The sequence below is a fragment of the Podarcis muralis genome, chromosome 3 (assembly GCF_964188315.1).
Source record: "Podarcis muralis chromosome 3, rPodMur119.hap1.1, whole genome shotgun sequence".
Lineage (NCBI taxonomy): Eukaryota > Metazoa > Chordata > Lepidosauria > Squamata > Lacertidae > Podarcis > Podarcis muralis.
Window position 1 is genome coordinate 61,045,673 of NC_135657.1, and position 23,090 is coordinate 61,068,762.

General features: G+C 41.8%; 1 long non-coding RNA gene across 1 annotated transcript; it reads left to right on the forward strand.

The window, feature by feature from the left end:
• The first annotated feature begins 4,410 nt into the window (after window positions 1-4,410).
• LOC114593349 (uncharacterized) lies at window positions 4,411-7,363 on the forward strand. The gene is made up of 3 exons (XR_003705645.2): window positions 4,411-4,615; window positions 4,961-5,074; window positions 7,092-7,363. It is a non-coding gene; the product is annotated as an uncharacterized LOC114593349 (long non-coding RNA).
• Window positions 7,364-23,090: the final 15,727 nt, after the last annotated feature.

The following is a 23,090-nucleotide window of genomic DNA, read 5'->3' on the forward strand; positions in this document are numbered from 1 at the left end:
GATATGGCATCCTTGGACAGTGTCTTCTCTAGGAAGGTGGGCTCAGGCTGTTTCTCAAAAGATGTTGACCCCCCCCACCAGCCCCATATGATGCTGGGGCTGTAATTAGGCTTTGCTTCTTTCAGAGGAGGTGTTGGTAGGTCTGTATTACAAGATAAAGGTAAAGGTACCCCTGCCCATACGGGCCAGTCTTGACAGACTCTAGGGTTGTGCGCCCATCTCACTCAAGAGGCCGGGGGCCAGCGCTGTCCGGAGACACTTCCGGGTCACGTGGCCAGCGTGACAAGCTGCATCTGGCGAGCCAGCGCAGCACACGGAAACGCCGTTTACCTTCCCGCCAGTAAGCGGTCCCTATTTATCTACTTGCACCCGGGGGTGCTTTCGAACTGCTAGGTTGGCAGGCGCTGGGACCGAGCAATGGGAGCGCACCCCGCCGCGGGGATTCGAACCACCGACCTTTCGATCGGCAAGCCCTAGGCGCTGAGGCTTTTACCCACAGCGCCACCCGCGTCCCTGTATTACAAGATATGTGCAAGCAAATATATTTTGTACTAGTTCCTTCGTCCATCTTCCTTTTTCACTTGTCTATTGCAAGATCTTCATGCAGAATATAAAACTACAATATGTGCAAAGGATAGTGTGGCATTTTGAAAGACCAATGTAGCCTAGTGCTATATAGTACTGAAAGGGAAACTATACAAATACAGTGGTACCTCAGGTTACGAACTTAATTCGTTCTGAAGGTCTGTTCTTAACCAGAAACTGTTCTTAACTAGAGACGCGCTTTCGCCAATGGGGCCTCCTGCTGCTGCTGCTGCACCACCAGCGCGCGATTTCTGTTCTCATCCTGGGGCAAAGTTCTCAACCCAAGGTACTATTTCCGGGTTAGCGGAGTTTGTAACCCAAAGCATTTGTAATCCGAGGTACCACTGTACACAAATTCTCCATTCCTCATCAGTAAAAAATAATTGAAATTGTTAAACAATTGCAGGGCTGTCATGAAGGTAATACAAGTCCAAACTTGTGGTAATGGACCTCAAATTTCTCTGAAACTATATTATACACTTCTTTGTTGTCAGGATTTTCATCACTGACACAAAGTGCTGTGAAAGTAATGCTGCTTCAGTGTATTCACATATGTCTCCATGGTGCTGGCATGCCTCTGGAGGTAGCATGGGTGCAGAAAGCTTCACTCATCATGGAGAATTAATGGGGATGTGAGGAAGCTGCACAGAAGTCATTGAGCAAGAAGATTTATTGCTTTATTTGACAATCTGTTATTAACTAAACTGGGCATGGCACTTCTGGGACTAGGAACCAACAGTTTGACATCAGCTAGTAAAACACAAGCCCTTTCTGTGGCAACATACATCACCCAGCTCACTCCACACACACACACACACACACACACACACACACACACACACACACCCTTCTGATGAGTCAGTTGAGGGCTCAAATGGAACCTTGATGACAAAAGATGATGTCCACTCAGAAAAGGTAGGAGGATTAGGGGTTTTCTGTTGCAGGTGAGGATCTGAAACATGAGAAAATGACCTTGCTGAATTGCACAGTAAGAGTAGGTGTTGCCTGTTCAGCTCCGTCTCTCTTGTCATTAGACACACTAATGATGAGAAACAGTTTACTTAATCTTAATAGACTAGCAGGGAGAGACAGCTCTATATTATCTAAATAAAGATGGCAAATGTGTTTCAACATTGGTCAATGCTAAATTAACCCCTTTACAACATTGCTGAGAGTGCCCAGAATATGTCTATAGTTTCGGATTCTGAAACTATTTTTCCTTCTTTGTGCTGTAGCTGTACGGTATTTGTGAATCAATGAAGCGGGAAACAAAAGTTAAGGGTCCAATGAATTGAATCACTGTTTCCAAAGATGAGTTTAGAACAGTACTTTTCAAATATCCAATTCCATATGAACTGCTGAAGAACAGTTGCTAGGTCTCAGTGGTGCCACATGGGAAGTGAGACTGTGCACTGGAATGCATCAAATACTTCCCCACATTGCAGGGGAAGAACAGTAGTGGTGGGCAAGCTGACTTCTGGAGAAGTTTGTCTGCCATTGCAGTCCTTGTAATTAACCCTCCTCCTGAAAAGTGCCTGGGGTTTCCTAGAACAGATCTTGAAAATGACTAGTTTGCTTTCTCATTTCATTTATACTACATCTTTCTTCCATCAAACTCAGGGCGACATACCTAGGGTTCCCAGGCAGTGTCCAATCTGGGCCAAGACCTGACCCACAGCAGCTTAGTTTCAACAACATTGCTGCATTTATGTGCAGAGTTGAACCAGATACAACTCTAAGGGTGGCTCGACATGATTCTTTGTTAGAATTAGCAATACTCTTTGGTTTGCTTGAAGGAGTATGCACTCCATAGCTCTAGTGTCTTGAATCTTAATAACAGCTTTATGTTATCCAAGGAATACTCTTCTCTATCAGGGGTGGCAAACATCCCATCTGCAGGCCTAATTAGGCCTCCCAGGCCTCTTCATTTGGCCCTCCAGGCCACTTTGGCCCTACACCTGAAGTCATATATGGGTCAGGGGGTAACCTGGCTCAGCTGACAGCGTGTTTACAGGCACCACCTATTACCTGAATGGTGGTATATGTAAAGTCCCCTTTGAAGTACTGCACAAAACAGTTTTGAAAGGGGAGGATGAGTTCTGAAGATCCAAAAAATGACCAGGTCTTCCAGAACCCCCAAACTGCTCAAAACAGGCACTTTCAATCAGCTGATTTGTGGTTAATCAGCTGATTGTCAGATATTCATATTTACATCAGGTGATTGACAAGTGGACAGCTTTGTCTAGCTGTCAAAACTGGCCTGCAAGGGCTAGGGGAGATAAAACAACAAACTGGCATGGATGGGGATTTGGGTATGAAGCATAGCTGCCAACTTTTCCCTTTTCTTGCGAGGAATCCTATTCGGAATAAGGAATTTCCCTTAAAAAAAGGAAAAAGTTGACAGCTATGGTATGAAGGTAAAGTGCAATGAAAAAGTAAGCCTTTGCAACAATTTGTAAGAGAAATTCCTAGAAAAAGCCATTTAACAAAGGAATCTTGCAGAATTCATGGCTATTAGGAGCCCACTTGAAAATACTGCATAGCATTTGAGGTGTGCTTTGACACTGAATGATACCTGTCTGAGGCAGACCCCTAACATATATTCTACTCAGACTTTCCTGTTGGCAGTCATGGAGTCAGAATGGCCTGGGATGTCATCTGGTTCAACACCCTGTCCTGCTCAAGTCAGGATCTGCAATTATTATTCTTATGTTTATTTAAGGAGGACAGAATCCAATGTTGTGGTGGTGATCTTCTGCGTATCCAGCAGGACTTCACCTCTCCTCTCCCATGCAACTCTTATGGCCACCCAGAGCAGATTTTGAGGGTGGATCGAGGGCTACAGAGGGAAGGAAGGTGAAGTCTCATTACATGAGTAGAAATTAATTCCCCTTGCTCACAAACAATGGCTGCGTTCACATGGCAGTTTATTCCATTTTCACATATTTTCTGTGACTCTTAAGTTCTGCATTTTATTTGAGCTTTCACACAATGTAAAAGCCACTTCTGGAGCTACAGTTTAGTGCTCATTTCCACATTATTTGCTTCCAGGAAAAAAAAAAAATCCACTGGCAAACAATGTGGAAATGAGCACTAAGCCTGAGCTATATTCCCCTATAGTTCCAGAAATGGTTTTTACATCACATGAAAGCTCAAATGTAATGTGGAAATTAACAGTTAGGGAAACATTTTAAAAATAGAATAAACTGCCCTGTGAATACAGCTAGTGTTGGATATAACCAATAATTTTTTATTCTCTTCTCGCAGAGCTACAATTTCCAGCACCTTAACAAATTCCTGTTCCCAGGATTATTGGGGGGGGGGGGCATGCTTTAAATTCATGGTGTGCAGTGCAGCCTGACTTCCAAGTAAACATGCATAGTATGGTGCACTATATATTTTTCATCTGGTTAAGCTCTGACTTATAAGTAAACATGCATTTTACAAGACAATATTTGCTAATGCCAAAGACTATTTTTTTAAATGCCATAAGACTATATTTAATGCCAGAAATCTATCAAGTTTGGTGTCACCTGTGTTGTGCCAACAAGAGGCAAATTTTAAGGAACTCTTTCTCTTTCTCTTTACACATACAGAATGGCAGCAAATCAAATCAAGTGAGCTTGCCAGACAGGGAAGAGGTGAAAGAACAGAACAGCATCTGGACCCTATGTACGTGGTTCATATACTTCCAAGGGGAAGCATTTTCCACACTCATTGCAGCTTAGCAAGAAAGAGAAGGGCGGGGGAAGGGAACAACAACAAAAAATCAGGCAGAGAGGGGGGGAAAACAGGGGAGTCCTTTTGTATCTGTGTCCAATATGGTTTCTTTTGATTGTTCATTCTCCATAGTCAAGGGCTCCCCATGGGTTCTCATCTGTTACCCAGGCACAGCCATACCTGCTTGCCTGTGTGAAAGTGGTTCAGCTGTCGGCTCTGGATGAGGCTAACAGATCACATCTATCTCCCGGGCATCTACTGAGCTCACAGGGCTCCAAGGATCAAGCCCCGGACAAGAATACAAAAGCAGGTCTGTATAGAAAAACAGCCAAACTTCTGTATTGTCCATAGCTCATTGTATGGACACTGGAGGTCAAAACTATCCAACATTCTTGCTTTCACAAGATAGGTTTGTGTGTGTGTGTGTGTGTGTGTGTGTGTGTGTGAGAGAGAGAGAGAGAGAGAGAGAGAGAGAGAGAGAGAGAGAGAGAGAATGATTCTTGTTGTACTTTATATGGGTGAAATTACTTAAATATATATAAAATAAACTGTAAGATAACAGCTTACGTAAGATGCAACTTATATTACATGGAAACTGTTCTAAAAGGATGTACTGTAATTAAAACATAGGTATAAGAACAATATGTAATTTTAGGTGGCATATGGAGAAAACATTTTTCTGCAATGAAAGAGGTTGCTAGAAGCAAAATATGCTGCACTGGCTGAGGACGGACACCAAGGTTCACTAAAAGAAAACTTATTTGAAATGGTAAGAATTAAACTTCAACCACGGAAACAGCACATATTTTTGAAAGTGGTAGGTGGAAAAGAGATGGATAGGGTGACACCTAGTGTGGTTCTTGAAGAACTTAGAAGAAAATATTCAACAAACATAAACAGTGGTAGCCTGCATGTGTCAGCTGCAATAAGATTTTAGGGGACACACACATACATGTAGCATATTTTCTGTTTCAGTTCTTCAGTTAAGACAATAAGCGTACAATGGTCTAGTTCCCTGTTAATGAAGCTGCCACTTTACTGTTGTTTCTTGATCCTTGGATCACAAAGCATTTTATAGAAGTAGCTATTCAACTAATTAACTTATGATTAACTGGTAAGTCAATTTACTAATGAAATTGGCATGGTCAAAGTAGCAGAGAAAGGAGGTTTGAAGCCTAAGCCTATGCATTATTACTCAGAGGCAAGTCTCATGAGTTGTATAGGATTTTCTTCAAAGACAGTGTGCCTTGGCCTTTTTTAAAAGGTTCAGTTGATTCCTTCTACTTTTCTTGATGATATGAGGAATTTATTCAGATTTGTTCATTCAATTTTAAAATAAGTTTTAGAGATTCTATGTTCTGAGCCTCCTTTTCTCTTAGTGCTGAAACACCTCTTTATCATGAAGTACAACAGATTCACTACCAATTTCTTTAATTCTTGTTTGTTTCACATTTTTATTTTTATTTTAAATTTTATTACCTCAGATTTTCTTGCCTCTCATTCCTCCCACACACCCCTCCATATTTCTCATTTTAAACATTCTTTTTACCTCAGATTTTCTCAGCTCTCATTCTCTGCACACCTCCATGCACGTTTTACATTTTTAATTAAACATTTTTACCTCAGATTTTGTCACCTTTCGTTTTCATTCTCCCTCCCTCCCTTCCCTCCCCTTCTTTTTTCTTCCCACTCTCTTCCATAGAGCTTTTCACTTTCTGAAAATAGCCCAATGAAAAAAGATTTGCTGTCCCATTCGTTCCGCACTGCCCCCATAAAAAGCAGATATTTTCAGGTTGACTGAAAGTTTAACTTAGTTATTTTTTTTATTTTTAAAGAAAATCCAGCGTGACCTGGCACGTGTTGGTGCCCTTGCCACTTAACAAATTACTTGTTTTTTTGACCTAAGTTAAACACTGTGCAAATTTCCCTTGTCCGTGTTTTCATTGTGTGCCCACTTTACTGATAAATAATAAAGAGCTAACTTGTTGGGCTTTTCAAAGCAGGGCTTCACTAATTTACACCAGATCACCTCACACCATAATTCTACCAATAATATTCTAGAATGCAAAATGGACTAAAGTAGTCTGCCTCCACTAATGTCAGGAGGAAAATAACAGTTTATGTTAGCTGACGACCGAGCTGTATATGTTCAGTGAGATTCTAAGGCTGGGAGAGAATAGCAATATAATTTCATAACACAATATGGATAATAATACATTCTTAAGTATGCATAGTATTCATATTAAAATCTGAACATGAAACAAAATGCAGAAAGTGCACAGCATCTTTTCTCGAAAGCTCCCAATTTTTTCTATACCGCTTTGCAGGCTCAGTATGTAAATCAAAACTCTGCTTTTGGGAGTTGTTTAATTTGCAAAGGAGTGGAACCTAATGAGCCTGTTCTTATGACAGTTTGATGGACACATCATGAGTCTCTTCTCCCCCCCATCCTCCCATTGTGTAGCTGCAGCTTCTTAAAAAGGCCTGTTAAAATACCAACCACACTCCTTTGCATTAAAGAGTTTCTTTTTATGGATATATGCTCTATTGAATACCCATGGAAGGCCAGAATGCCCTTCATCTCTATAGACATCACCTTACAAAACAATAACTCCTTTTTTAATTTATATACTGATGCCATTTCTCCAGCAAGGTCCTGAATATTGAACTGGTCATGCATGGGATTGCCCCTCTCTGTGAACCCCCTTTTTAATGTCTCCTTCGTGCCGTTTAATTTTCAAAAGCGAGAAATATTGTAGAGTTGTAAATCTTTGGCCTTTCTTTAGCCAGACCATCCAAGTTTATATGAAGTTCTACCTCTCAAAAGTGATTTAAGAATGAGGTCAAGCCAGCCTGCCACACATTTCCTGGCAGGTGGTCAAGCATGGAAAGAGAACTCTTAGCAGAGTTAAGGTGAGTTAAAGTCTCTTTTCTGTGATATAGACATTGTTGCGTGGCATTGTTGCCATTTTTGAGTTTTCCGCGATGCGAAGCTTTTCTGATATTTGTGCACTTAAATAAATGCGTAGGGATAGCTCAGTTGGTAGAGCACGAGACTCTTAACTGCAGGCTCGTGGGTTCAAGCCCCATGCTGGGTGAAAGTTTCCTACACTGAAGGGGGGTAGGACTAGATGATCCTCATGGTCCCTTCCAACTCTACAATTCTGTGATTCTGTGATAATACAGTGCATTTCTCTCCCACAATCATTTCAAACAAAACACATATTGGGTAAAGATAATACATATGTATATTATCCTTGGGAAGGAAGCTGCATATCCACCAGCCATATAGTTGGTGGGGCGCAGCTTCAACCCTAAGCCTCTGCGGGGATCGCTCTCCTCCCGCGGAGGTTTGGAGGCAAGCTGCACGCCCACCAGCCATATGGTTGACAAGGCGTGGCTGGCGGGCGTGCAGGAGGGAAAGGGGAGGCCGCCGGCAAAGTTGCACAGCTCCCCCACTCGCTGGGGCGCCCCGAGAGGCCCGCACCCTGGCACAATGCACCAGTGAAACCAATAGGAAAGACGGCTCTGCCTTCTTGCCACAGTGGTACTTATTTATCTACTTGCACTGGTGTGCTTTTGAACTGCTAGGTTGGCAGACGCTGGGACAGAGCAACAGGAGCTCACCCCATCGTGCAGATTCAAGCTGCCGACCTTCCGACTGGCAAGCCCAAGAGGATCAGTGGTTCAAACCACAGCGCCACCCACCAAGTAATCTAAGGAAATGCCTCCTCCATTATAGACCTTCCTGATAGCTAAGATCAGTTCCAGAGTTTAACTATAAGCTGAATGAAAAAATACTTTCTTTTGTATGTCCTGAAACTTCCAACATTTATCTTCATTGGGTTCTGGTACTATGAGATAGGGAGAAACACTTCTACCCACTTTCTCCAAACCATGCATAATCCTGTGCACCTCTATCATGTTCCCATTTACTCGACTTATTTCTAAACTAAAAAGATCCAAATGCTGCAATCTTTCCTCACAGGGCAGCTGCTCTTACCACATGATAATTTTGGTTGCCTTTTTCTCAGCTCTTTTATGCTCTGTTATATAATTTTTGTGGTACAGCAACCTGAACTGAACATAGCACTCCAAGTGCTGCCACACCATACATTTGTATAGTGGTATTATAATGGTATTATTTCCAATATGCATCATTGTGCACTTATATTGAATTGCACCTGCCATTTTACTGCCCATTCTCCCTGTTTTCAGATTCCCTTTGGAGCTCCTCAAAATTATTTTTTGTTCTTGCCACCTAGAAAGGTGACTCATCTTTAGGTGCCGGTAAGCTGTTTGTTGGCAAAAGCCAAGAACTCCATTCAAACTTTTGTCATTTCTGCATCATTTTTTGAATTTTTATGTGTGTGCTTCTTCTCCTGTCCTGGGTTAAGCGTGCATTTGATTCTGTGGTCATTCTGCCAGCATAATGGCAGCGTATCTCTAGACTCGACATTATGTAAAGATAGGTTTGCTTGTTCAGTGCTTAACTTTTGCCAGATCATATTTATTTTTAGGAAACTTGGATCTTCCTCAGAACATCTGTACATGATTGTACATTTGAAGCATGAAAGGAAAGCCTTAGTCATAGATATTCCAACAGTCATGTTCAGTTACCCATAAACTCACAGATAAGATACCATGTACATATGATATAAGACTGTGTACACACCATACGTTTAAAGCACCTTCCCTTCACCCCGGAGAATCCTGTGAACTGCAATTTACCCCTACTGAGCTACAATTCCCAACACCTTTAACAAACAATAATTCCTAAGATTCTTGAGGGCATACTTTAACTGTCCTTTAGATGTATGGTGTGTACACAGACTGTGTGTGTAAAATACCAGATTATGGCTGAATCTGTGAAACAGACATGCATTAAAAAATACTTGTCAACATGACCAAGACTGCTCAAGGCCTAATTCCACACCCTCCTTTTTTTCTAAGTACTTAATTAATAGGCTGTCAAGAACATGTATTTCTGTCACACTAAGAGTTAGCAGCCCCTTCTGTGGACATAATCAATGTGCCTGAATACTTTGTGGCAATTCTTGTTGACTCCATCAATTATCAGTATTCTATCCCAGTCCTTTCCATCAAAATCACTTCAAAGACTCAATATAGATTGATTCACACATGACCATTACCAAAACTGTCTTCTAGGATCTGGGGGAGGGGAGAAAAGGAGGCAGATTCTTGTCTTACGTTTCTTTGAACCCACTGTTGTCTGTCTACATGTATTTACTTTGCATGGCCTGTGGCTGAACCATGGAAATTAAAAAACAAACTGCTATTCAGCAAGTCATGTCAAAGGTGACCGCTATGCTAGAAAGTTGACTGTGGGACAAACATTCGCTCTGATTAGAAGGCCTCTTCTGCAGCGTTGCTGTCTCCACAGTTACATACCTGTCTGCAGAAGCCTTTAGTTTATCTTGTCTATGTGGGAAGTCCTAGACGATGCCATCAATCTGAAAGATGAGAGGGATGCTCCCTTGACACCTAAACAAAGACTATAGCGCTGTAAGAAAGAACCCCAGCTCCATGCTGAACAGAGTTCTTTTGAACTGCACGATGTTCACACACAAAGGCTGCGTACACATTGCCGTTCGCTCCGGCTCCAGTGCGCTCCCACCGCTGGTGTTTCAAGCCATGTACACGTGACGTTAGTCACAATCCATATCTAACCTGTAATTTCGTGAGAAATACTTCTGCTGTGTCTCCCCTGAAACCAATTTTCATCTGATTTGAGAACAGAAGCCACATTCACTTTGCAGTTACACCGAGGTGTACACACTGAGACAGCCGTTGTACATGTGTGGGTGACAGTGCACACGCAGATCACAGCTTCACAAACAAGAATCCAGGGCATCACAGAGGTAGGGAAACCAAACAGATTATGTGCCTTGGGGGAAGACATCGGCATCCCCTTTCTGATCCGTGCAAATGTGACTTGAAATGTAGTAGGGGAAAACGACCTTGCTGCATTTTAAGATGTTAATGTGTACATAACCAATGTGTTAGGACAGTTGCCATGGCTTTGTGTTGTGCAAAATGAAGGATGTCTCATGAATGAACCGAAGAGGTTTATCAAACACACATTAAAGGGCAAAATATGCTGTTTGTATTATGTATACACAGAAAGATAGATAGCCAGCACCTTTCATGAGGAACCCTATATTTTCAGAAGGATCAGTTTTTGAGAGGAAATAGCATCTCGTCCTTTCTCTTTCACAAGCTTTGGCCTCTAGAGAATATTGTCCCAAGTCCAAACAAGGAATGGGACAAACACCTATCAAGGAAAGCCTTCAAAATATACATAGTGCCAAAGCTTGGGGGGGATTAAACAAACATTTATTGGTTTTTAAACAAATACAAATACAATAACCATTAAACACTTATCTAGCAGTACAGCTAATGGTGTGTGTTTTATCTGTTGTCTCTAGACATACACTTCCAGTCAGAGTTAATGTAGTGCAATAATGTCATGTGGTATCAAAGACATCCATGAACTTGGAAATGAGGGAATCTCATATGTAGGATGTAAAATACCACATCTTGTCCATTGTGTTTCTCCCATTGTACTGGTGCCTTGAAGTTTCCAAGGAAGCAGCAATGTGTGAGTGATTTGCAGAACCTCTTTGCATGCCTTGTGAGATGCTACACAGGCAAATTTGTGCATCTTTCCTTTGGGGAACTCATGTCTCTGTCCTGCTTCACATGATAATCAGAAGCATAAAAAGGCAATGCGTAATTCACATATCACATGTCTCTTTTGAGCTTCCTTGCAACATGCAACACTCTCGTATGTCTGCTTTGGGATTGATTTTATTAATTATGTTGAAGAGCCTCAAAACTTACTGAAGTTACTGTCTGGATTTGTAGCAACATATCTTACAAACCTAGGGAAGATGGATCTCTCTACATAAGTACCTTCACCTGCCTCTCCACCCACCACACACATCAATCTTCCCCATTGCTGCCTTTTCCTTCTACCCCCATATTCAGGCTACTTTGTCAATTCTTTCCTTTTTTAAAGGTAAAGGGACCCCTGACCATTAGGCCCAGTCGTGGCCGACTCTGGGGTTGCGGTGCTCATCTTGATTTACTGGCCGAGGGAGCCGGCGTACAGCTTCCGGGTCATGTGGCCAGCATGACTAAGCCGCTTCTGGCGAACCAGAGCAGCACACGGAAACACCGTTTACCTTCCCGCCGGAGCGGTATCTATTTATCTACTTGCACTTTGACGTGCTTTCGAACTGCTAGGTTGGCAGGAGCAGGGACCGAGCAATGGGAGCTCACCCCGTCGTGCGGATTCGAACTGCCAACCTTCTGATGGACTAGTCCTAGGCTCTGTGGTTTAACCCACAGCGCCACCTGCATCCCTCTTTCTTTTTTTACCACCTGCTTTTTCCTCTCCATATGTCTCACTACTTGCAGATGAAGTGTGTTCTTGGCACCTCCCATGCCACCCTGATAACTGACATGAAAAAGTGTGCCATTATTTCTGAGGCTTTTTTATTATTATTTAGTTGGTGACCAACTAACCATATATTCATGCTGTTGAAAGGAAGGTTTTGTAAGATCACGCATGCTGAACCAGTGCACCCATAATCCACACGCCGCATGAGGACAGTCCTGAATTCTGGGCTGATTACTGCTATTCCAGATGGACTAGCAGGACAAGGGTAGATGATCCATCTCAGCTACTGCCTCACTAAAGCTCCCATGCTAGCTGGTCATGTTCCTACAGGTACCCTTTCCTCGTGTCCTATTTAGCACTATATTTGCTGGGGGAATCTGCCATCTGGATACAGCCTTAGTTCTGCCAACACATGATACATGAGAGCCATTGGAGTGTGCTGGGTAGAGTGTTGAGATGGGATGAGAAAAACCCAAATCCCTGTGCAGCTGTAAAGCTTTATTGGATAGCCCTGGGTAAGTCACTATCTCCAAGCTTAACTTACAAGGTTGCCATATGAGGCTAAACTGCTATTCTGAGTTTCTCAGAGGAAGGGTAGGATACAACGGCAACAAATAAATAACATGGAGGAAGCAGATGGTCACATAACAATATGCTCTAAGGAATGCAAACTACATGGCATCAGATGGAACAATGTAAGCTGAAGTGAAGACAGGGCCTAAGCTTTTATACTAATCAAACAGTAGGAAGAATAAAAAAACTATCTTGTAGATGCTAACTATCTTGTAGATGCTGCACTGCTTCACCTCCTCTTCCCTCGAATATATTTGCATTTCCCCAACACAATAAAATTGCAATGCAACATGCTGCAATTTATTAGAGAGCACTATGTTTTCTCTCCTTCATATGTCCTCTGAAAACCACGGCTTCGGTTGCTAAGAGTTATGTACTTTTCATAATACAGAGTGTTTTAGCGTTTTAGACATGCAGGGTTTCATCACTTGCTTGTCTTTAGCTTTGGGAACAAAAATAAGTTCCAGGAGATCTGTCATATGATTAGAGCAGCCCAATCAGAACACGCAGAAAGGGAAGTAGTTGCCAAAAGAGCAGATGTGTCCAAAGTCTGTACCCGTTAATTTCGTGACCTACTAAAATCACTCGGAGATTTATACTGCTAATTACTGACTTTGTTTCTGATTTAATCACCCTTTGCTTCACCTTTCTAAAAATGTGAACAGAGAGAACTTCCTGCAAAAATATCACATTATGAAAAGCCTTCATCTTTAAGATAAAAGTAATGCAAACTGCATCATTACTAAAAAGAAAAGAGAAAAGAGGAGCATTTTAAATGACTATTTGGAAATAGCAGTAAAAGCTTTTATTGGTTATTTATAATGGCTCGTGCAATTCAAAACGAAGGGTTTTTTAAAAAGGTAATTATAAAAGTGAGCTTTAGAAAACACAGATTTTTAAAAAATATATAAATAATAAGCAGAACATGGTCCAAATTTAGCCAGAACTGTCTAAAGCAGTAATGGCAATTGGGTTGGATCCAGACTTAGCAAACCCACTGAAAACAATAGGACTTAGGTTAGCCATGACTACTCTACTCCCAAGTATAAGTATGTCTGGATTAATCCAAGGTGTCCTAGCATTCTTAAACATTCCTGAAGAAAATCCCATAGAAAGGCAATCCTGGTGATATATCAGTTAAGCATTATTGCACTGAAATTGGATATGAATGAAAGTAGGTATGTATTTAAAGGAACGAAAAGCTGTTACAATGATACCCTAAAGTTACCAGTGGTCAAAGTGTGCTCAGGTACAGAAGAGACATGGCACCAGGGATTGCCTTCCAGAAACATTGCTGTATGTGTCAGAAAACACCTCTGCATAAAGATGGGACAGCAGCATTAAGCTAGATCCATTCCATTGGGGCTTTACTACTCCTTCAGTTTTTGCCAAGGAAAAATAAAGTTGGAAAAATGAGCTTTGAAAAGGAATAAAAGAAAATAATGGATAATTCAGAACAACAAGTCAATAATGATTTTGTGTGGATGATAGGTAAAAAGTGAGTGTCCGAAGAGTGGTAATCTCAGAGTAAACAGTTCGTGTGGAAGCATCCTACATGTCTTGTCTTGATCCCAGCAAGGAGCCCATGGAGTAAAAATAGAATTTCTGGTCTTACATTCTTATGAAACAAGGATGTGAGACAAGTTGATAGCCCCAGTACCAAGGAGAGCTCCTAGTGAGCAACTTGTTCTAAGAGTAGCTGGGGCCTGACTAAAGTCTTGAGGTCAAGATCACCCCTCTCAGTTTCTGTCTGTTCCTTGAGAAGGGGAAGACCTTCAAGTGGCAAGCCTCTGGCCTGGAGCCTGGTGCTGCTACTCTCTGTGGATTCCCAGCAGGTTCATTTCCAGCACTGATGGGTGAACAGAAGGGGCTGTTGCTGGCATGGATAGGATTTATTCTGCAGGGTTTAGACTCTGAGGATACAAGTTCCAAAGGTCCTGCTTTATGGATCCCTGCACCACCAAGATGGCTTTGGCTCAGGTTCTGAATCAGGCCTGGTCATGATTCTAGGGTCCTGGTTGTCCACCAAACCTCTGCTTCTGCTGCTGTTGGTCCTATAGGTCTGGCTGTCTCTCCTTCAAGTTGGACTCCAAGCCTAGGCTGCTGCTCTGGGTAGAGGTCTTGTCACCACATCTCTTCCCTCTTTGTCATGGCTACACTGCAGGGGCAATTGGTAGTGTTTGCCCTGATTCCTTCCTCAAATGAAGATATGGAATGAAGACACACCCACTTTAAACACTTGAGAAGCCAGAGGTATGGAACTGGCAGCCTGGAATGTTGAAATAGTGATGGTATTTTTTTTTATGGTGACTATTTTTTATGTGGATGAGCAAATATTTTTTGCCATATTTATATGGTATGCTTTCTAACGGAACACCTGAAGGAACTGCTGCAGACAGTAAGTGTTGAATACCATGCCCATACATGAACAGGCAAGTAAAAGCACATTATTAATGGGAGTCAGCCTCACCTTCCTGTGGAGGGCCACAGATCCCCATCTCTTTTGTAAAGCCTCTGGCCAATAATAGAGATATCCAAGGTTATTTTCACTCGAGATATTAAAAAATACCTTAAAGGCTTTCTCTCATAGTATTCATGCCATGTTAATATGGGATGAACCACAGAAGAAGAAACTGAATGCACATTCCCAACACTGTATGATTTACATTCACATTATAAATGCATTTAAGAAAAACCTGACTGGTGGATTAAATATGAAAATGCCCTACATCTTCTAAACTAAATGCTCCTAACCGGTTAGATAAAAATATGCTGCTTTAATGAGTTGTATTATTATTTGCACTGATTTGCCAATAATGAGCCAAAGGTAAGATTCAAAATAAAAGCATATATCAATACTAACACATTTCAAAATCTCTTATTTCCCCAATCCAGGGAAAATTGCTGTCAAGGCCTTAATTCTGTATGAAAGGAATGATGTTGCATTTCAGATCTAAGATTTCCGACAAGGCAGACAATGAGCTTTCTGAAAGGCAATAGCTTTGGCTTGTTTCTTTTTTATAAACTCACAAACATGGTCAGACATAGCTTTCCTTTCAGCCAATTAAGCTGTTTTAAAGCAAACTGGTCAAACAGTGACATCATAGTGGGGGGCCATGGAGTCAATTGGATGATATAGAAGGCAGAACATTTAAATGGTGACTTCTACCATTGTTTCCCCTGTCTGAAGCTTTTCTCCTTGGCCAATGCTGCCCGAGTGACCCTATACAATTGGGGAATTCAAAACCACTGACCTCAAGAGATGCCATTAAGAAGGCAACTGCAGAATAAAATTTCATGGTTGGGAGCCAAACGTACTGTCTCCTTCCACATCTTGATGTTGACAATATTTAATCTGTATGCCTTCTTCCCATCATAGACTTAAAATAGATAAATGCAATAGATAACACAGAGGTTCATATATTTCTGTAAATAACCGTGCCCATATGTGCATTAGGGTAACACTGACCTTAGCAAAGTCTGTAAATCCTACCATTTCACAGCACAATGGTATTGCCTTTTAGAGAACGACAGTGAATAATTGCAAGTGGTGATTTTCAGCATACTAGTGCGGATTATGGACTCTTTCCCTGGCATATATTTCATATGACATCCATTGTCTTCTCCAGCTGCTGGATATAAAATTGGTGAGTTTCAACATCTGTCTAATGACCATACAGTTTCCCATGTGCAAAGAATAGGCAAATTCAAAACATTCTGTTAATAATTGGGGACACTGGGGGAAATGTTCTCTTTGCCATTTCTTAATGAGGACATCAAAACCTGTATTCAGCCAGCAAGTGGATAAAAAAATAGAACCTTGGGAAACCTAAGACTGTGGCAATTGTTCTATTTGGGGGGGAGGGGAGCCCATATTAGTCAAGATATATTTTAAGGTTTGTTTTTGTGTGTGGAAACCTATTAAAACTCAGAAACTAAGTCAAGGTAGCATTGCTAAAGTGTCTGAATTTTGTTCTGTGTCGTGAGATAATGCCACAGTACTTCAAACTTCAGCACGAATGGCCTTAGAGCCATATTCCTGATTACTTCATAGGTCAAATGTGGCTTAAGCAAATGCAAGGATGTCCTCATTTTTTTCAGCCTTGCAGAATGTGTCACAATGTCAGGTAGGTATACTATTCTCTCCTGACTCTGCTTCCACCAAATGTACAAAACCAATTGCAAAAAATACTGTAAGTGGAAAATGGAGATAAAACAGATAGGGGGATTTTAGGCTTTGCTTGGATATCTGGTTGATCCTTGTGCAAACAAGATGGGTCATTGGTTTGATCCAGTAGGCTCTTCTTAAGTTCATATGAAGCAAGCAGTCTGCTCTGATGTAGCCCTATAAGCCTTCCTTTATGCCAAAAATAGCTTTATTGATAAAATTCTCAATACATCAAGTATGACTGGATCAAACAGAGACATTCTTTGGGGGTTTTCTTTAAAAGATTTTCTAGTGACTTGTCTCTAAGAAACTCAAGAGAGTTCTAATTGAGTTACCCTATTTTATCCTTATAAGAATCCTGAGCAGAGATCAGGCCAGGCCTGTGCAGGGGAGGGGCGACAGCAGGGTACACTTGCCACGGGCCGTGGAGGGCTAAGCCAAGCTGAGGGGGCCTGCCAGGGACCAGCTGCTTTTCTGTTTGAGCTTATAACTTTATTCTAAAAAGACTCCCACTCCGGGCTTCAGGCAAGCTCTGCAGGGACCTGGGTCAGGCTGAGAGATACTGACTGAGCTAAGGCACCCACCCCTTAAGCTTGATGGCTAAGCAGCAGTTTGATCCAAGACATCCCCAGCTCACATCCAAAAGAATATTCATTGCACTATGGTGGCTACTGCGTTAAAGATGTTGGAAATGTGGACCAGAATCCCAACCGGGTATCATACAGATGAAGGATGGGCAATGTGGTACCCTTCAGATGTTGCTGGACTACAAGACCTGCTATCCCTGACATTTGGCTATGCTGTCTATGCTGATAGGCGCTGGAGTCCAACAACACCTGGAGGGAACTATGTCCCCACTTAAACCTACCTGAACCTGAAAGCCCCTTTCTGAACGCCACCTCTGAAGGAGGTGCAGAGAGAGAAGTCCAGAGCTGCAGTGGAGGTCCAAAGGCCAGAAACAAGTCTATGGAATGCTCTCTCCATGGAGGCCCATCTGGTCCCAACTTTGGCACCCAGCAATTCTTTTTTTATGGATATTTTGGCATCACCAATTATTGGATATTTATATTTTTGTGGTGTCTTTAATACGCTTAGGTATTTTTGTTATTGTATTTTTAAAATTCAAGGGCTTTCGGAATTAATTCAAATACAGATCCTGTAATGCAAGCACGAGGCCCTTGCTTGCTCATAGGCAACTCTTTAGCCTTCATTGCCAGACTTGGCTCAAAGACTTTTGGTCAAAGTCAGTATGGAAACTGCCTTGTAAGCCCTGTACCAACTCTCAGATTGCCTTGGGCAACAACCAGGAACATAGGAAGCTGGCTTACACGGAGTCTATGGATCTGTCTAGATCAGCATTGCCTGCAGAGTCGGGAAGTAACTCTCTGGGATTCCAAGCAGGGGGCCTTCCCTGTCCTACCTGGAGATGCTGAGGACTGAAACTTGAGTCTTCTGCATGAAAAGCTTGTGTGCTAACAATGAACTATGACACTTCTTTCTAAAAGCAAATCATACTCACAAGCAATTGTTTCAATGCCCTCCATCCTTCTGAAAGCAACACACTCCAGAGACATACAAATCGGAGTGTCTGTTACAATTCCAGCATGATGCTGAAGACAGACCATAGTTTTTAGCTGAGTAGAAAATGGTGTTATAGAGGTATCATTCCCCATAGAGGATATCCATTTCTTTTGTCCAGCTATCATCTCTGATCATGCAAGTCTTCAAGTTTTTAAGTACCACACACACACACACACACACACACTGTTTCCCAGTAGTGATAGTGGAATAATTATATGAAGACCATGATATCTCTCACATGTCACCCCCTATAATCTCTATACAGCCTGATAGGGAGAGATTGGATGTGGCAACTCTTCATCAATTTGTTAGGCTTTGTTTTCATGTATCTGTTACTGTTTCCTGGCTACTTGCTCCTGTTCCTGTGTAGACGCATGTTAAACATGATGACTTGCTGTATAGAAGCCATGTGTTGTCATAATGTAACATCATTAAACAAAGTGTTTAGAGCAGTTTTTAGCTGAGCCAGAACATGAACAACAAAACCCGCCAATTACACTGTCATTTTCGGTAGTTGTTAAGGTTTCAAATGTCTCCAACTTTCTCTGGTAGGCCATATTGAGCATGTCAGAGTGAACATCTGAGATAGCGATTTGCTAGGCAGTGTGCTATTCTGCCCCCTCCTCTTTTTTTAATATCAGAGAAGAAAGAGTTCTTTATAATAATTTGGCTCAAATGTCTACACACATTGCTCCAGCGTCTGTAGCAGCATGTGTTTCTAGGATTGTTCTGGAAGAGAAAATGCAGAAACAGCAGGGAGCAGAAGATAAACAGGCAATTCGTGACTCATTAAAACCAGCACTGGTAGCCAACATTGTGGAGTGTGTGAAGGCCCCAGATCCAGCTCGCCTATAAACTTTTCTTTACCAGCTGGACTTAGCATCTGTCAGAGTTTGGAAGGAGAGATAATCTGGTACAAATGATTTCAGTGTGTCGCATTTATTAACCTGCCACCTTACATAACACTGCTACTGATTGGGAACTCGGGGAACGGGTTTGAACAATGACACAGCTTATTGTTTAAATGTTACAACTTTTGCTGTTAAAGACGCAACCCCCCCCCCCCCACTTTTTTTCTTTTTGTAAAATAAATAAATGGCCACTCAGACAACTGAAAAATTACGACAGAACTGACTCAGATCACTGCAGCACTGAGAAATGGATGTGCCAGAATGTTATTCCAATCTGATTTTTTAAAAATAAAATAATCTCCCCTCTGTTATCTACATGCACAAATAAACAGAATTTTTTTTTAAGCTAGTTGGCGCATTAACTGCTAGATATAACCCTGAACAAAACAAATACCACACTGAGAATTCTAGTACTTAATTCCACCCCCAGTGACTGTTCTTCCTATTTGATGCAATTTAGTTGGCAAACGCTCTGATTCTAAATAGCAGGGGCTGCAAGCCTATACATGGAGGGAATCTCATTGAACTCAGTAGGTCTTTCTTCTGAATAAATATGCATAGGATTAAGCTGGAAAAGTAGCAGTCACAAATATTTCACATATATCACAGACAGCAATATCCAGTCATGTCCTCTAACCCTCCAGAACAGATTTTGGGGTGTACAAGAAGGGGACAGCAGGGGGGACAGAAAGGGAGGGGAAGCCCATTGGGCAGACATTACTGGGCATCCCATTGTACAAGCCAAAGTTCGCTAGCATGTCACTCATAATCTTTTGCAACAGACTTGGAGGTAAAAAAGTGGCCCCAGAGAAGGAACTATATTGGAAATAGGCTCAATAAACATGCTTTGGTGCATCTGTAATCTTCCTCCCATTTTCTTTGTAGGGATGCATACTGCATCTTCATTTCCCTTCTCCTTAAGTTGTGCAATCACAAACAACATTTTTATGTAAATGTGCATTTTGCAGCTGAATTTAAAGCAACATTCTCATTTTAAGGGGGCCAGCTTGCTTTGCCTTTAGGTTCAACAAGAAAGCAGTTGGGTAAAATGTGTGTTTACTCAGAAGTAACCCCAACTAAAACCAGTGACATTTACTCCTTGGTAAATTTGCATCTAACCGCAGCTTTACTTGGAGACTGCAAAAGAGGAAATCTACAACAGATAGCAACATAAATGTCAGCATAGGCATTGCCATCTAAATGCACATTTTCCAGAAGCTGCTTGACAGACAATTTGCAAAGCAGTGTGCATTTGTTCCTGTTCCAGATCAGTTGCCAGCAATTTCAAATTAATGGGGATGTTTATTCTTTATCACAAAATGTGCACATATTAACTTATAAAATATGGATAAGATGTTTTCCTGTAGCAAAATGCAGATTTGCCATTTAAAAATAAAGAAAAACTGTAGAGACTTTGGGAAGCGGGAGGGCGGGGGGATGAGTATGGGGGGAAGCAGGCAAAGAAATATCTCACATTTCATAATGGTTAGCCTATTATTTGTAGTTTTGAAACCTTATTGGTCCCCAATCTAATCTTTTCTGAGTATAAAAACATTAACATATGGTTTAACGCAGCACAGGGCTGGAAAGTCCATATCCCAAAAGCGCATTGTATGCAGGGTGACATTCACACTAAATATCATCCCTCAGGGTCTGTACTCCATTTTACCTGGGATTGGAGAGCCATGAAATCCCTGGAAAAGTTGTTCATGAGTCTGAACCAAATGGTGCGCAGTGTACTGAGATAGTAACAGTGTATGCTTCTGCCAAAGGTTGTGGCTCAAATGTCTCTCTAAGTAACATTAAAAATCTGCTGCTTCATGCCTATGAATTTCAATATTTATAGTGTTCAATAAAATGGTCCACTGTCAGAGAGAGATGTGCCACTGTGCACTCTCTGAGCAGATGGGCTGCAATATGGCACATTTACATGGACCAGCTGTGGAGTGCAGAAATGAATGCTGGTCATAGGCAAGGTACAGGCGCCACATCTGGAATGCTAACAGACTGGCCTCAGCATCCATTGTAAAGTTTCCTGGAGCAGGATGCGCTCTGATTTAAAGCTGCTCACCAGTGTACCTTAAACTGCATCAAGAGTCCTCATTAACACAAGAGACTGCAGTGAGGTTTAGGGCCTGGAACTTCTCTGTTGGGCATCTGTTAGAGCACGAGAATGGTACTCTGTAGCCTATTGTAGAAACACCCCAGGGAGAAATTCTTTCGTGTACAGTTCTGTGTTCTAAATTTAACTTCTCTTTTGCTTTCTCCCATATATGACAGAGGAGTCAATGCGATCAGATAATAGCAGACGGCACCGCCCCCAGCCCATTTGCTTGATGGAACTGTTTGTTTTTTAACCCAATGAAACATTAAATAATGCCTGACACACAACAATAACAAATGCTTTTCGCTGGATTTTTACGGTTAGTACCTTCTGAAACCTAAACTCTTAAGTGCATTCCTCATAATACGTGAATGCAGTCTGAATACGTCTGCTGCCTTCTATATCCTCAGTGGAAAGCTGCCGGCAACTGAAACTCCCTTATGACCATGTTTGTGTTGTTCACATGTGTCTGTCACATTCACAAGCGAGTTGTGCATTTAAAACACCCACATTTCCAGAATAATCAAATAAAGAGGAGATTTGGACATGCAAGGTTAAGACAAGGAGCTTTCTAGAGGAGAGAGACCACAATTTTTAATAAAGCATTTCTTTTCTTGCAACAGTTTTGTTGGTTTTTAAACTACAGTGGTACCTTGGGTCACAGACGCTTCAGGTTACAGATGCTTCAGGTTACAAACTCCACTAACCCAGAAATAGTTAAGAACTTTGCTTCAGGATGAGAACAGAAATTGCGCAGCGATGGCGCAGCAGCAGCAGCGGGGGGCCCTATTAGCTAAAGTGGTACCTCAGGTTAAGAGCAGTTTCAGGTTAAGAACGGACCTCCAGAATGAATTAAGTTCTCAACCTGATGTACCACTGTACAGCAGAACATCTAATGGTGTTTGTTCTATCCATTGACCTGAGACATAAGTTTACACATTCAGTGATGAGATCTATTACTTAGCATAACCTCTCCGCTGAAAAGATTGAGCAGCTGGTAATAAAGCATTTATACAAAGTTGTACTTTGAGTGGGATAAGCACCTGCATGAAATTTTAGCATGATGCACAGATCCTAAGTATATCACACATCACCCAAAGTACGACTTTAAAACTAGCTCTGGTGGGTCAAAAGAGACATGACACAATTCGGCATTCAAGCCCAGACTCAATCTCCCAAATTTTTAGAACTATAAAACAGTTGCTGAAGTTTCTCTTACTATTTATGTTAGTGACACAGAGGAAGGAAAGAGCATTCCCCACTCTCTGCTCTGTGAACGTGCACACACACACACACAATTGTGTTACCTGATTTGAAGTTTCTCTTAGATCTACTGGGCTAAGGTGCAGGTGCCTATATAGTGCCTGATTTCTGCGGACCGTTTGGGTCTCTCCCAGGAGAGACGTGTGGCTCAGGCATGCTGCAGGCCCGGCGGTGAGTGCCGTCTGGCATTTTGTCACCCCCTCAGTGATGACACCGGGGGCGCCCCACACCCACTGTACCCACTTCCTCCCCCCCCCCTGCCCATCCATATCTTATCAGAAACAGCTTCTGAAAGCTTCTCAAGCACCATGCATATCTTCTGCTCTGACTCATCAGAGCTGCTTTTCAATACATTAAAAAACCCTACTGTGTATGTGCATATATGACAGCCATCATTTCTACTGTGGCCTTTTATTCTACTTTTTCAGATATACTGAGGTAACCCAATATACTCTCCATATTCCGTAACATCTTCAGAGGAGACATATCTACATATATTACATCGAGTTCTCCATCTAGTACAGATAACAAAAGGAAAAGAGTGTATTTAAAATTACTGTCAGTCAGCATGGAATGAAATCATCTCAGGAGCTTCTCAACCTTTCTCTCTTTCTTGCTCGTCAGATGTGACAAAGGCAGCCTTTAGCCTCACAAACGCCTGTAATGTCTTGTCTATCAAACAAGCAGTGCTGCACTTCAGAGTTGTGTGGCCTGACATGTGCTTGACATGGACAGCAGAACGCATAAGCTTTCCCATCT